Here is a 14,863-nt window from a genome sequence, read left to right as displayed (position 1 = left end):
CTAAAACTGGACAGTCTGTAGTAATCTGAAGGTTTAGTAAACTTCTGTAACTCCAAAAATTATGAAGTAAAGTTCAAAAAGTTTTAGACCCATTTGAATTTCCAGTAAAAATGTAAAATCACGCGCTACGGCCAAAGTTTCTGTTTTTGTTCTGCACATAGTAAACAAGCAATCTAATCATCCTAAAACCAAAGCTCGGCACATTATTTTTATAATAAAATGTATATATAAGAGGATAATTATATGCAGAGAAACTTCCATGAAAAGTCTACATTGTTTCCGTGAGCATGAACACAAGTACTCAAGGTCGACCCTCACTTGTTCAATGCATAACTTTCCAATCACTTCTCTTTTTGAAAAACTTTTTGGGCATGAGAGGCAAGTAATTTTTTTTGGTATTTTCATTCTTTTAAAAAAATTATGTTTCACCCACAACTAAGTACAAACAAAAAATAAAATCTACTTAGTGAAGAAAGCAAACAAGCATACACGAGAATATCAACCCCACGCTATTGCTCCCCGACAATGGCACCAGAAAAGAGCTTGATAATCCCCAAGTCAAGGAATCATCGTAGCAATTTCCAAAGGTGGAAGTGATAAGTATGGAGTGTCGAACCCAAAAGGAGCTAAAGGTAAGATCAATATTCTCTCAAGCCCTATCTGCCACTGATACGACTCTAAGTACACCGAACGTTTGCTTCGAACTAGCAACGAGAAATAAAACTATGTTGTGGGTATGAAGAGGATAACTTTGTATGATATCAGAGAGCTAAAATATAAAAGTAGGTGCTGTTATCATGAAGTTAGAATATATTACTAAATATTATAAATAGAGAGTGTCGAATAATGGTGGATCGGTGTGCAGAATTGTCCTGGGCAATCTTTAACAAGACCGGTAATCACTATTGCAGTTTCATATGAGGGAGAGGCATAAGCTAAGATACTTTCTCTACTTGGATCATATGAACTTATGATTGGAACTCTAGCAAGCATCTGCAACTACTAAGGATCATTAAGGTAAAACCCAACCATAGCATTAAAGCATCAAGTCCTCTTTATCCCATACGCAACAACCCCCTTACTCGGGTTAGTGTTTCAGTCACTCATGCAACCCACCATAAGCGAATCATAAACGTATTGCAACACCCTACAGCGGGAATCCCTCACGCTTGCACGACACGGAGGTCACCATAGGACAGCTGCAAAATAAAAGATACAACTCATACCAATCTAGATCATCAATCAACCCAAAGACAAAGGATATCTACTCCAAACATCATAGGATGGCAACACATCATTGGATCATAATATGTGGCATAAAGCACCATGTTCAAGTAGGGATTACAGTGGAGTGTGGGAGAGTGGATGATGGAGTCCTGGACTAAGGGGTCCTCGGGCGTCCGGCCTGTTATCCATGGTCCGGACTGATGGGCTGTGAAGACATGAAGGCCGAAGACTGCACCGTATCCGGATTAGGCTCTACTTGGCGTGGAAGGCAAGCTTGACAGCCAAGGATTCCTTCTTATGTAACCGACTCCATGTAAACCCTAGATCCCCTCGGTGTCCATATAAACCTAAGGGGACAGTCCGGAAAGGACACTAGATATACTCATTACCATATTCATAGGCTAGACTTCTAGGGTTCAGCCATTATGATCTTGTGGTAGATCAAGTCTTGTAATACTCATATTCATCAAGATCAATCAAGTAGGAAGTAGGGTATTACCTCCATAGAGAGGGCCCGAACCTGGGTAAACATCGTGTCCCCTGTCTCCTGTTACCATCGACCCTAGACGCACAGTTCGGTTTCCCCTACCCGAGATCCGCTGGTTTTGACACCGCATTGGTGCTTTCATTGAGAGTTTCACTATGTCGACAAAAGGTTTGGTGGCCCCTTCAATCGTCAATAACGATGCTGTCCAAAGAGGAACCTTCCTTCCCGGACAGATCTTCATATCTGGCAGCTTCGTACTGCGGGCCAACTCGCTTGGCCATCTGGAGCACATCGACAACTACGCCCCCGGCCAACAGGTCAGATTTGGAAGCTTGAATTACGTCGCGGACATCCGTGAAGATTTGATCTTTGACGGATTCGAGACCGCGACACCCCCTTCCCATCGCCTCGATGAACATGGTTTAAACCTGTCATCGGGCCGCATCCAGGAGATAGCTCCTGTAGCAGCTCTGGCCTTAAATCCGGGGCAGATCAAGTCGGCCGAAGATGGGAAGCTCGACCCCATCACGGGGGCTACCGGTTCCGCGGTGCTGGAGCCGCACGCAGATTCCACTTCATACGGTATCTGCATCAACGGAACCTGGGACTCACCTCCGATGTCGAACTCGGAACCCTGCGAGCCTGCGTATACCGAACTCGATCGATTATCGATCTTCAAGTTCAGCACCACAGATGTCTTCCAACACTCGCCCATGGGTGACATACTAAACTCTCTAAAAAACCTATCTCTGGAAAACAACTCGTCGCCGAACTATGTTCGGTTCGAACTTTCAGCGGACGATGGACAATTTTGTTTCTCACCCGCCACCCACTTCGTAGCCAGTGTTGAAGACCTAACCGACATGCCCGACCCCTGCCCCGAAGACATCAACGGTGTAGACGATTAGAAGGGGCAGGGCCAGAGCTTACCACCCTCTCGACACGGGATGCCCACTTCATGGTATGACATGTGTATAATAGGCACACCTTACGGCGGTCTCAACGATGACAACGAGGATCCGGTCGAGAATAAACCGCCTGGTACACAGCCCGGACACCGGGGCCCTAGGTCACATTGCCCAAGAGAAAACACTGCCAGCACTAGAGAAGACGATACTCTGGACAACAAAGACCATGTTGAGGTAGAATCCGAGCAGGAGGAACAGGAAGGCGGGCAAGACAGCTCTGATGAACAGACCACATATGGGGACTCAGAGGACAACAATTATCTCCCACTCTCCGAGGAAGAGTAGATCCTCGGCAATGAGGATTTTGTCATTCCCAAGGAACCTCTCGTGTAGGAGCGCTTCAAACATTGGCTTATAGCCAATGCAAGGAGCCTAAGAAAGAAGCAACTGCACCTTCAAGCAAACCAAGATCTGCTCAATGATAGATGGACCAAGGTCTTGGCCGCTGAAGAATACGGTCTCAGCAGCCCAGTCAAAAGCCACACCAAGAATAAGTGGCTCCCTCAGTATGATGGCAGAGCGATGGAACCCATACCACCATCGAACAAAATGGCGGGCCGACCACAATTTGGTCCAGACAAAGCAACAGCCCAAGCAGAGCACCATACCAACCCATCCGGCATTCAAAACAAAATAACTCGGGGGAATACCCGCGATATCAACCAAGACATGGAAGGTAGAGTAGGATGCACAATATTGATGTACAGATCACAAAGATATACCCCGACCGACGATGATGGTCGCCTATTCGGATGGTATAAAGCCGACCAGGCCCGTTTCAAGCACCGTAAATGGAGCCTGCCGGAGGTGCTTCATAGTGTGGCCCAACATAGAGGAACCACACACCCTCTCTGCTTCACTAACGAAGTAATGGAGCACGAATTTTGAGATGGGTTTAAACCCATCAACATTGAATCATATGATGGAACAACAGATCCCGCAGAATGGATTGAGGATTACCTCCTTCATATTCACATGGCCCGCGGAGACGACCTCCACGCCATTAAATACCTACCTCTCAAGCTTAAAGGGTTAGCTCGGTACTGGCTAAGCAGTTTGCCAGAAAATTCCATTGGCAACTAGGAAAATTTGGAAGACGCCTTTCGAGACAACTTCCAGGGAACATATGTCCAGCCACTATACGCCAAGGACTTAAGTCACATTGTCCAGGAGCCCGGCGAGTCAGTCAGGGAGCTCTAGACCAGGTTCTTAGTTAAAAAGAACCAAATTGTCGACTGTCCGGATGCAGAAGCCCTTGCGGCCCTCAGACATAGCGTCCGTGATGAATGGCTAGCACGTCACCTCGGCCAGGGAGGACCCAAATCCATGGCAGCCCTTACCGCTCTAATGACCCACTTCTACGCGGGAGAAGACAACTGGCTTGCTCGTAAAAGCAACGACGCCAGTGGCCCGGGCACTTCCGAAATCCGAGATGGCAATGGCAAGCCACGACGAAACGAACACAACAGTCGCAGTAATATACGCGACACCGCGGTAAACGCCGGATTTCACAATCCGAAGCCTGGTCAACGGAAGAAGCCACTAAAGGCAAACCAGGATGGACCATCCACCCTTGACATGATATTGGACCGACCTTGTCAGATTCGCTAGCAGAACGCCAGGGGCCAGAAACAGTTCCCCTCCGATGTTCGACTACTCTTGGAACACAAATAGCAGTTCATCTTCCGCCACCCACGTACTGTACTGGCAAAATTCGCACCACACGCACATCACTACACACTCAAGATACCTTGGGCATCGGCAGAAGCAAAATATGGACCACCCTACAAGCATTCCCGTAACGTTTTTTATCTGCTTACTCTATTTTTTCTGTATCATCCCTAAAGAACAGGTGACCAGCTGGATAACATCTACAACAGACTCTATCAGAGTTTGGATCTGTATGCTCACCTAAGGGGCTACTTCCGTTAAGGATTCCCCTCCCCGAGGACGGGCGACGCAGAGGTGTGACAGGAGGTCCAAAATAACTTTTTGTGGACCACACTCTTTATTCCGAGCCTGTATTATGCCCTCTTTCCTCTGAACCCGACCCCGAGCATGTCAAACAGTCGGGTTCGCGGTTTCTTTTTATTATATATATGTACATAAATTTATCATTGGCACATCACTCCGTTCTTAGTAATTCTCATCCGAACGATCTTTCATACTATTTCAACAATAAGTACGGCCTTAACGGCCGATCTGCAGATACACCTCGGCATACCCTGCCAGGGGCTCGGCATGGAAACGAATGAGCATCCAGCAAAAGTACGAACATCTCTATAGCATACTTCGGCATCACAAGTTTGGCCTTATATGCATCAGCTCCGAATCATTGTCTTGGGTCAATAGTTGGGTTGCCCGGCTCCTGTCTTTGATACCCTACGTTCTGCTCTATCGGCTAGCCTAGTAAAGGGAGAACTACTACGATTGTGCCCTGGCCTAGACCGGATGAGCACCTCAGTACAGAAAGACGAAAACTGACTGTCATGATGCGGCGAGAGCTGGTCAACCAGTTGACGACTTATTGGAATCTTTAGTGATTCTCCGTGTAACACGAGGGATCTTTTTTAGATCAGATATGCAAGGCACCACACGCCGCATACATACCAGGGGCTATGTTGTAGCCCCACCATAAAACTCCTATGGTTAAGTGAAAGTGTTAACGCCTCATAGTTCGATTTCCTAGTTCGCCGCATTATAACTTCCTTCATGGACCATGACATTGGATAAAGAGTGACTAAATGCTTTTCCGAAGACCCTCGTACTTCCTACGAGGGAGCTGAAGCAGATGACTGGAAAAATTTCACATTATATTAAAATGACCACACAGGAGGAATTCAAGCCTTTCGAGCAAAACATAAATAGATTAACTATAAAGTTGTCTTTTACAATCATCATACACCTCACTCGAACATTATGTTTTCCGAGCATTGACCCTCTATCAAGCGGGCGGCCTCCAGGACGTCTTCAAAATAACTCTCCGGTTCCAAACGGTCCCTCCCTTCAGGCGGACCCTTCGTTACGACGTCGATGGCCTTCATCTTTCCCCAGAATGTCTTGACTCGGGCAAGGGCCATCCGTGCACCTTCAATGCATGTCGACCGCTTCGCAGCATCGAGTAGCGGTACTACGTCGACAAGCTTCTACACCAAACTGAAATAGCTACTCGGCGCAAGCTCGGTTGGCCACAGCCGGATTATAACATCCTTCATGGCAGCACTAGATACCCTATGAAGTTTGGCCCATTGGGACATCTGTTCATTGAGCAACAACGGGCGCTTCGACGCACCGAACTATGACAAAAAAAGCTTCTCCGTTGCATATCTATCTCGTGCTTGGTAATAGCACGCTGCATTGGAAGAACTCTTCGGCAAGTCCAAATACTCATCCGGAGAACTCCACACTTGGTTCAGATGAGCATAGTCCGGGACGCCGAACTTAGTCTGCAGCAGAAAAGGCTCTCCAGCCACTATCTCTTTCGCGTGCCGAACCTCCTCACGGAGTGCTCTGGATTCTGATCGCGCTTCTCTTGCCTCCTGTCGGGCCTTGTCCAGTTCAGTCGTTAAGGCTTGATTCTCCTTCTCAAGAAATTCGCAGCGGCCAGTAGCATTCTCCAAAGCGAGTGTCATCATGGATACTTTCTACTCGCCCTGGTATCATGCAGCTCGTCCGGCCTTCAGTTCAACCGACACCTCTTCAGCAGCAGCATCAGTAAGCCAGACCCGCTCCTTGGCCCGGACTAGCTCCGCCCGAAGAGCCTCCACGGCGGCATCACCATCTGCATTTCATGCGCACTTCATATAAAGCATTTTCCCGCGTCAAGCACACTGGTGTAAAGAATGCTCGAAATACATACCTTGCGAGTCGTCAAGACGCCTGTTGATCAATGCAATGTCATCCTCCGCAATATCCAGTTTTTGCTGTTGTTCGGCCACTTCCGTACTCCGGACTGCCACAGGAGGGGAAGCAGCCTATATTTCAAATTAAACCAAGGTTAATACCTGAGCATATCTCTTTGATCCTCTGATCGCTTCCTCCGGAAGACAATCCGAGTCTCAGGGGCTACTGCATATACAACAGGTGCATTCTGTCAACAAAACTCAATCGACAAAACTACATCACAAACCTCAAAACCTCTTAGAAGGCTCGTGAAGGCCTTGTTCAATCCACTCTTCGCGGATAGAACCCTTTTGACCACCGTAGCCATCAAGGTACGGTGCTCTTCTGAAGTGGATGCTCGTCGTAGCAAGCCCGTCAGCATGTCCGGTGCTTCCGGGTCTTCGGAAACCATCGCTGGAGTACGACATTCCTGAGAAGGAACCTGCTCACTTGCCTCTAGAATCGTTTCCGGCTGTAAACCGGATGGTTCGGGGACGCAAGTTTTGATCCCGGAGCCCCGAGTGACAGAGGCACTACCTTCGGGTAAAACCTCCTTTGCCTTGTGTACTACTTGGTGTTCAGGAGGAGCCAGTCGGGACGATACCTCGGTATCATCTCCCCTGTTGGGTGATGTGGTCGGAGGAGGTGTGTCACTCTCCATCATCTCCGGAAGATGATCTCCCGAGGAGGAGGACGATTGAGAAGCACCAGGCGTTAGCCTGCATGGACAAACATACATTGGATGATTACTTCACTAATAGGAAAATAATGAGGCGCGATCAAAGTACCCTAGCCTCGCTTACTGTCTGCCTCGAGGTTCGTCCTCATGATCAAACTCTACGGCAGCCTCGCTCGCCCGACCCAAGCCACTCGATGACGACGTTTCTCCTCTCTTGGAAGGCTTCACCTCCTAATCTTCAGAGGCGACCCTCTTCTTGCCCTAGAGGGCCCCCTCTGCATTCTTGCCCTCGGGTAAAGGGATTTCGGTTTCCCCAAATGCAGCCACCTGATACGGTGTTGGAATCAGCATTCTCGTCAGCAGGTCGGTCGTAAGGCCTTCGGGAAGAGGTGTCAGACACTAGATTAGCACCGCTTTCTTTATCTAGTCCTGTATAGGGACGGATTGTTCGGTATCTTGTTAAGAGATGCCTGAACTAAATGTGCTCGGATATCGAGTACTTACCGAACTGTCCGGATGATTGTAGTCAAGGCCAACATCTTCGGTGGTGTCCGGCCATTGCTCTCGTTCACAGAAATATAATTTCCACATTCCTTCATGCGTAGTGCCGAAGAAGTGCTTTGGAGTCCGCCGCCCTTCTGGGTTAAACTCCCACATACGAAGAGGCCACCGCTGACATGGCAGGATCCGGCGGACTAGCATTATTTGAACGACGTTCACAAGATCGATGCCTTTCTCGGTAAGGCTCCGGATGCGACTTTGCAGGGCCTGCACTTCATTGAGGGATCCTGTCACATCCCTAGCTTTACCTTGCACTAGGCTAGCACTTGTCTGTTGCATCATGTTTAAATTTTATGTAAAGATGAAATGGGGACTGATAAAGCCTAGCAGCAAATGAAATTCAACTAGGGTCAAAATTGAATCTTTTCAATGAACCCAAAATGCCCTTCTAAAATGTTCGTCATCTTTGCCTTGGTCTAGAACCTCTGACAAAAATGGTGCACAAATTTCTAGGTCATCCAAAGGTCACTGCATTAAATCATATGTTATTTGAATTTGTGCATTTAAATGCTAGTAAATATTTTAAATGCCCAAGTAATCCTAAACTAAAATGTTCCATGTTTGATATATTCTATACACTGGGCATGTGCAGTTTGGTGATTTTTGAAAGGGTCTAGGTATTTTTAGGAAAGCCACAAAGATTATAGAAAAATAGAAAACTGAAACAAAAGAGAGAGAGAGAGAGAGAGAGAGAGAGAGAGAGAGAGAGAAAGGAACTTACCTGGGCTTACCTCACCTGTGCAGCCACCTTGAGCCCAAGTGGCTGGCCCAGCCCACCTTCTCGGCTCCCTGTCGTCTTCCTCCCCGCGCCAATAGGCAGGGCGCGTGGCCGACGCACGCCGGCACGCGCCCGACCACCTCCTGCTTTCCGCCACTGCTCCGATGCGTCTGGACAATGCCACGCACCCCCCGACCTCTCTCTCCCTCTCCCGTGCCTTCTCCCCCCTCCTCTGGCTCCCTCTCTCCCCCCACTGAGCGGAGCTCGTCGCTGCCGTTCATCGTTGCCGTAGCCGCCGCCTCTCCCTCGCCTCTCTGAGCTGTCCCCGAGCTCTGCCACGACGTCTTTGTCCTCTCCACGGGGTCAAGCGGCGCCAGGAGCTCTGCTTTGTCCCCAACGCCGCCGTCTTCCTCCTCGGTCGTCCAAGATCGCCGGCAACGCCACGACACCGTCTGGCCACCCCTGATCCAGCTGGCCTGTTCTTCTTCCCCGCCGTGAGCTCCTGACCCGAACCCCCCTCTATATTTTCTCTACTGCACGCCGTAGCTGACACACCTCGCCTGCCCGCACGCGCCGCCGCCTGAGCTCCTCACCATCGTGGCCACCTACACTGGAGCTCAAAACCGAGCGCATCACCGCACGTAGCGCGTCACCACAGGGCCGTAGAAACCACCCATGGCTCCTGCCGTGCCCTGCGGTGTCGAGTCCGTCGACATCCGAACTCCGGCGCTGATCCGCTCGTCGGCCCCGTCGACTCCGGCCACCCTGGCCCCTCTCGCGTGCTTCCCTGGATGCGGTGCACGCCCAACTCCACGCAGAGCCCCTCTGCCGTCCTTTTGGTCGCCTGAGGGTGAACCCGAGCCTCCGCCATGCGTGCTGTCGCCAGTTACGAGCCACTGGTGTGTTAGGCCTGTTGACCAGGGGTTTGACTTCCCCTGGGTCATTGACATGTGGGGCCAGCCCCTGCTAATTACCTAGTTTACATTTAACTAAAAAAAGATTAGCCCTGTGACACTGACACACGGGCCCCATCGTCCAGGTTTGACCTGGACCGCCCAGTTGACTTGCTGACTTTGCTGTGACGTAATGCTGACGCTATAAATCATTTTCTGGATTTAAGTTTATTCAGGAAGTTCTAGAAAATGCTACAAACTTCAAAAATTCATACAAAATTATCTATAACTCCAAATAAGATAAATTATATATGAAAAATGATCAGAAAAATCCAATCTATCCACTGGTACTGGTTTCATGCATGATAAAGCAACTTAACCTGGCTGTTCAAGTAAAACAAGTTAATGCACCTTTATGACCTCATAAAATGGGTTTCCATTTGAATCTTTGGTTCAAATGGACTCATTTCAATCTGTTCTAACTTGCATTAGCCCAAAACACATTCATATTGCCATGTCATTCGTGCATCATATTGTTGCAAGGCATTGATGGTGTTTCTTCTTTGTTTGTCGGTGGTTGTTCCCTCTCGATAGACGTGTTTCGATGACGAGTTCGATGACACCGTTGAAGAACTTTATTATCTTCAGAAGTGCCAGGCAAGCAAAACCCCCTTGTTCATTCCGATACAAACCCACTTGCTCGCTCCCGCTCTCTTTTACTGCATTAGGACAACAACAATTCAACTGTTACATGTTGCGGTAGCTGAACCCCCTTTCCTCTACATGACCTGTCATTGCCACAGTAAATAGATGAAACCCACTAGCATGAGTAGGAGTTGTTTGAGCCCTGATGTGCCTACTCATTCATGCTTTTTTGTCATGCCTGCTATTGCTTAGAGTTGTGTCAGGTCTGATTCATCGGGGACGAATTGGAAAGTTGTGAACATGTCCTACTGTGTGTGAGCTAAGTGTGTTGAACACGATTTGGTAAAGGTATCGATGAGAGGCAATGTAGGAGTACATGGTGGGTTGTTTCATTGGAACCGTCCTTAAGCACTGAGATCTGTATGTGTAATTTAAGAATCAGCTACTACCATGCATTGGGATCCTTAATTGACCCTCTCGGCTTCTTAACCACCCAAGTCCTCTGTCCAGGAGCTGCAAATAGTTTCTGGTGTTTATAGGATATGTGTTGGCGGCCATGTGTAGCGCTGACCCTAGGGGTGGGCTATGATGCGGTAGATAAACCGTGGCACGGTGTGCCGGGTCACCCGTTTGGTGTCTCAGGAACCCTGTACACATCGTTCGGGGCCGTATGTGGAAACCTCGGCCGGACTCCCTGCGGATGGAACCTGGATAGGCGATAAACCTAGACTAGAGACTTGAGTGTTTAGGTAGGTCGTGGACGACACCCTCGTTGGGCTTCCGCTTGAAGGTTGCCGAGTACATGTCGTGTAAAGGACGGTAAGTGGTGAGAGCGTGTATGAAGGAGTACACCCCTGTAGGGTTAACATCATCTATTCGAATAGCCACGTCCGCGGTAAAGGACTACTTGGTTGCCTGTACAGTTGATAGACAAGTGGAAGTGGATACTCTAAAATGTGCAAGATAAGCATGAGCGCTATGGATGGCGTTCTCGTAGGGAGACGGGAGCGGATCCATAGTGGTGTTTTGATATGGTGAATATGTGGACTCGTGTGCGCCACCTCAAAAGAGTTACTAGTAGTCGTAGTTTAAGATAGCCACCGAGTCAAAGCTGGCTTGCTGCAGTTAAACTCCACCACCCCCTTTGTTGATACCGATGCATATGTAGTTAGTTCTGATGTAAGTCTTTCTTGGTACATTTGTACTCACGTTTGCTTAATTTATGTTTTGCAGAGAGATGTCAGTCTCGCTAGTAGTTCCGTGTGGACTTCGATGTTTAGCTTGATACCTCAGCTATGATCTTGTGCCCTCGGCGGGATCTGGTAGGTAGTCAGGCTTCTCAGCCTTTTTCATTTGTAGATGTTTGTACTCAGACATGTTAAGCTTCCGCATGTGCTTTGATTTGTATGCTATGATTGTTGGGTCATGAGGCCCATGTTTGTAATATCTCGCTCCTCGGAGCCTAATGAATAATACTTGAGTCGTAGAGTTATGTTGTGATGCCATGTTGTATTTACACATATTGAGCATATTGTGTGTATGATTGAAATGCTTGGTATGTGTGGGATCCGACAATCTAGTTGTTTATCCTTGGCAGCCTCTCTTATGGGAAATGTAGTCTAGTGCTTCCATGAGCCATAGTAGTCCGCTACAGCCCGGTTCACTGGAGTCCTGCTAGCCCAGCACTACTGCTCAGGACGCTTGACTGGCCGACATGTGTTTCACTTCATTCCTATGTCTGTCCCTTCGGGGAAATGTCACGCGGTGACATCCGGAGTGCTGCCTAGCCTGCTAGAGCCTGGGTTCCCTGGAGTCCTGTTAGCCCAGTGATACAGCCCGGATTCATGCGTTGCTGACCGACATGCTCGATGTGATTCATGTATGCCTGTCCCCATAGGTTGGTGCCGCCTTGGGTTCACGACTAGCCATGTCGGCCCGGGTTCTCTATCATATGGGTGCTAGCGACACTATCATATACGTGAGCCAAAAGGAGCAAACGGTCCCCGGCCATGGTAAGGCGACACCAGTGGGAATACCGTGCGTGAGGACGCAAAGTGATATGAGGTGTTACCGGCTAGATCGATGTGACTTGGAATCGGGGTCCTAACATGCCTGCGGTTATGGGCAGAGGGGAATTTGTTAATGTACGGTTGTAGAGAACTTGACACTTCTTAACTAAAATGCATCAACCGCGTGTGTAGCCATGATGGTGTCTTTTCGACGGAGTCCGGGAAGTGAACACGGTTCTTGTGTTATGCTTGAACGTAAGTAGTTTCGGGATCACTTCTTCTCGCTCTTATTTGCGTATGTTAGCCACTATATATGCTAGTGCTTGCTGCAGCTCCACCTCACTACCTTTTCCTATCCATAAGCTTAAATAGTCGTGATCTCATAGGTGTGAGATTGCTGAGTCGTCGTGGCTCACAGATACTTCCAAACAGTTGCAGGTGCCGACGATACCAGTGCAGATGACGCAACCCAGCTCCAGTGGGAGCTCGATGAAGATCTTGTTCGTTGTGTTGTTTCGTTTTCCTGTTGATCAGTAGTGGAGCCCAGTCGGGTCGATTGGGGATCTAACATTTGGGGTTGTCTTCTTTTACTTTGGTTCCGTAGTCGGACCTTGATTGTATTCTGGATGATGTATGTTTAACTTGGATTTGTGTGAAGTTGCGATTGTAAGCCAACTCTTTATCCCTTTCTTATTTAGTACATGAGATTGTGTGAAGATTACCCCTCTTGTGACAAACCTACCATGCGGCTATGCCTCTAAGTCATGCCTCGACACGTGGGAGATATAGCCGCATTGTGGGTGTTACACTCTACTTGGCGTGGAAGGAAAGCTCGGCGGCCAAGGATTCCTTCTTATGTAACCAACTCCATGTAAACCCTAGATCCCCTTGGTGTCTATATAAAACGAGGGCGATAGTCCGGAAAGGACACTACATATACTCATTACCATATTTCATAGGCTAGACTTCTAGGGTTTAGACATTACGATCTGGTGGTAGATCAACTCTTGTAATACTCATATTCATCAAGATCAATCAAGCAGGAAGTAGGGTATTACCTCCATAGAGAGGGCCCGAACCTGGGTAAACATCGTGTCCCCTATCTCCTGTTACCATCGACCCTAGACACACAGTTCGGGACCCCCTACCCGAGATCCGCCGGTTTTGACACCGACAGTGGACCCCGTAAAAGAGATGAGCATGGTGATGATGATGGTGATGTTGATGAAGACGATCACCGCGGCGATGATTCCCCTCTCGATGGCACTCCAGTGCCACCAAGAGAGAGGAGGAGAGGTTCTCCCCCTTGTGCTTCCTCCTCCATGGCCTCCCCCCTGGGTGGGGAGAGGTTCCCCCTCTGGTCCTTGGCCTTCATGGTGATGATGGCCCCTCCGAGATCCTCCTCCATGCCCTCCGGTGATGATGGCCCCCTCTAGAAGTGTGCCGGATAGGGCCTAGATTGGTTTTTGGTGGCCAGGGAGGCTTTTGGCAGCGGAACTCCTGATCTAGGTTAATTTTTGGAGGTTTCTGTATTTATTGTAATTTTTTGCATCGGTCTCACGTCAAGGAGATGCCCGAGGCGTCCACAAGGTAGGCCCACGCGCTTGGGGGGGGGGCGCTCCCCACCCTCGTGGACGCCCTGGGACTCTCCTAGCCCAACTCTTTTACTCTGGGGTCTTCTATTGGTACATAAAAATCATCAAAAATTGGCACATCAACTGGACTTTGTTTCTGTAAAACACAAAAACAAGGAAAAAACTGAAACTGGCATTGGGCTCTAGGTTAATAGGTTAGTCCCAAAAACCATAAAAAATAGCATATAGATGCATATAAAAAATCCAAGGTTGATAATATAATAGCATGAATACTTCATAAATTATAGATCCTTTGGATACGTATCAAGATGCATTAATTAAATAAGAGATATTGTGATATCCCAACATATCCATGTTCCAACATGGAACCAGCTTCAACTACACCTGCAACTATTAATGCTATAAGAGGAGCTGAGCAAAAGCGGTAACATAGTGAAACAACGGTTCGCTAGGAATGTGGGTTAGAGGCTTGACATGGCAACATGGGAGGCATGATATAACAAGTGGTAGGTAGCGCGAGAGAGCGATAGAACAAACAACTAGCAAGCAAAGATAGAAGTGATTTCGAGGGTATGGTCATCTTTCCTGAGATCCCGCAAGGAAGAAGAACGAGTCCATAAAGAAGGAAAACGGACGGAGTCGAAAGAATCCTCACAACTCCAGAACGGAACTAAAGCTAACGAGAGAAGCAACCCGGAAAGAAGCAAGCAACATAGTAAACAACCATCACATGAACATGGCATGATGAAAAACCAAGTATGATGCATGTCCGGTTTAAAGAGGCATGTCATGGCAAAATGCAAAAAACAATACTACAAATTAAGTGGAGCTCAATATGCAACGAGTTGCATTTTGACAAAACACCACATTCATTTATTTAGTTCAGTCCCATTTGTGTATACATCAATATTAAATGTTATTAAACATGCAAGGGGTGAAGCATAATAAAACTACCAATCTAGGAAAGTTTAAATGAGGCTGGAACAACAAGCAACAAGTCCGGAAATCCCCATATGTCATTTAGCAATATTAAAGCAAGCAACAATTTAAACATTTTAAATGTTATTATCATGATGCAGATGACAAATGCAAGTTATATGCAATTTTATGAAGATGTTGACAAGTTATAAGATGTGGAGAATTTTGGTCACCACAGCGGAAAGAAAGGGATGCCATGGCAACGACAACGGAAATGATGC

Source organism: Triticum aestivum, chromosome 4A (genome assembly GCF_018294505.1).
Source record: "Triticum aestivum cultivar Chinese Spring chromosome 4A, IWGSC CS RefSeq v2.1, whole genome shotgun sequence".
Classification (NCBI taxonomy): Eukaryota; Viridiplantae; Streptophyta; class Magnoliopsida; order Poales; family Poaceae; genus Triticum; species Triticum aestivum.
The sequence above is the reverse complement of the archived record's forward strand: the minus strand, read 5'-3'. Positions refer to the sequence as shown.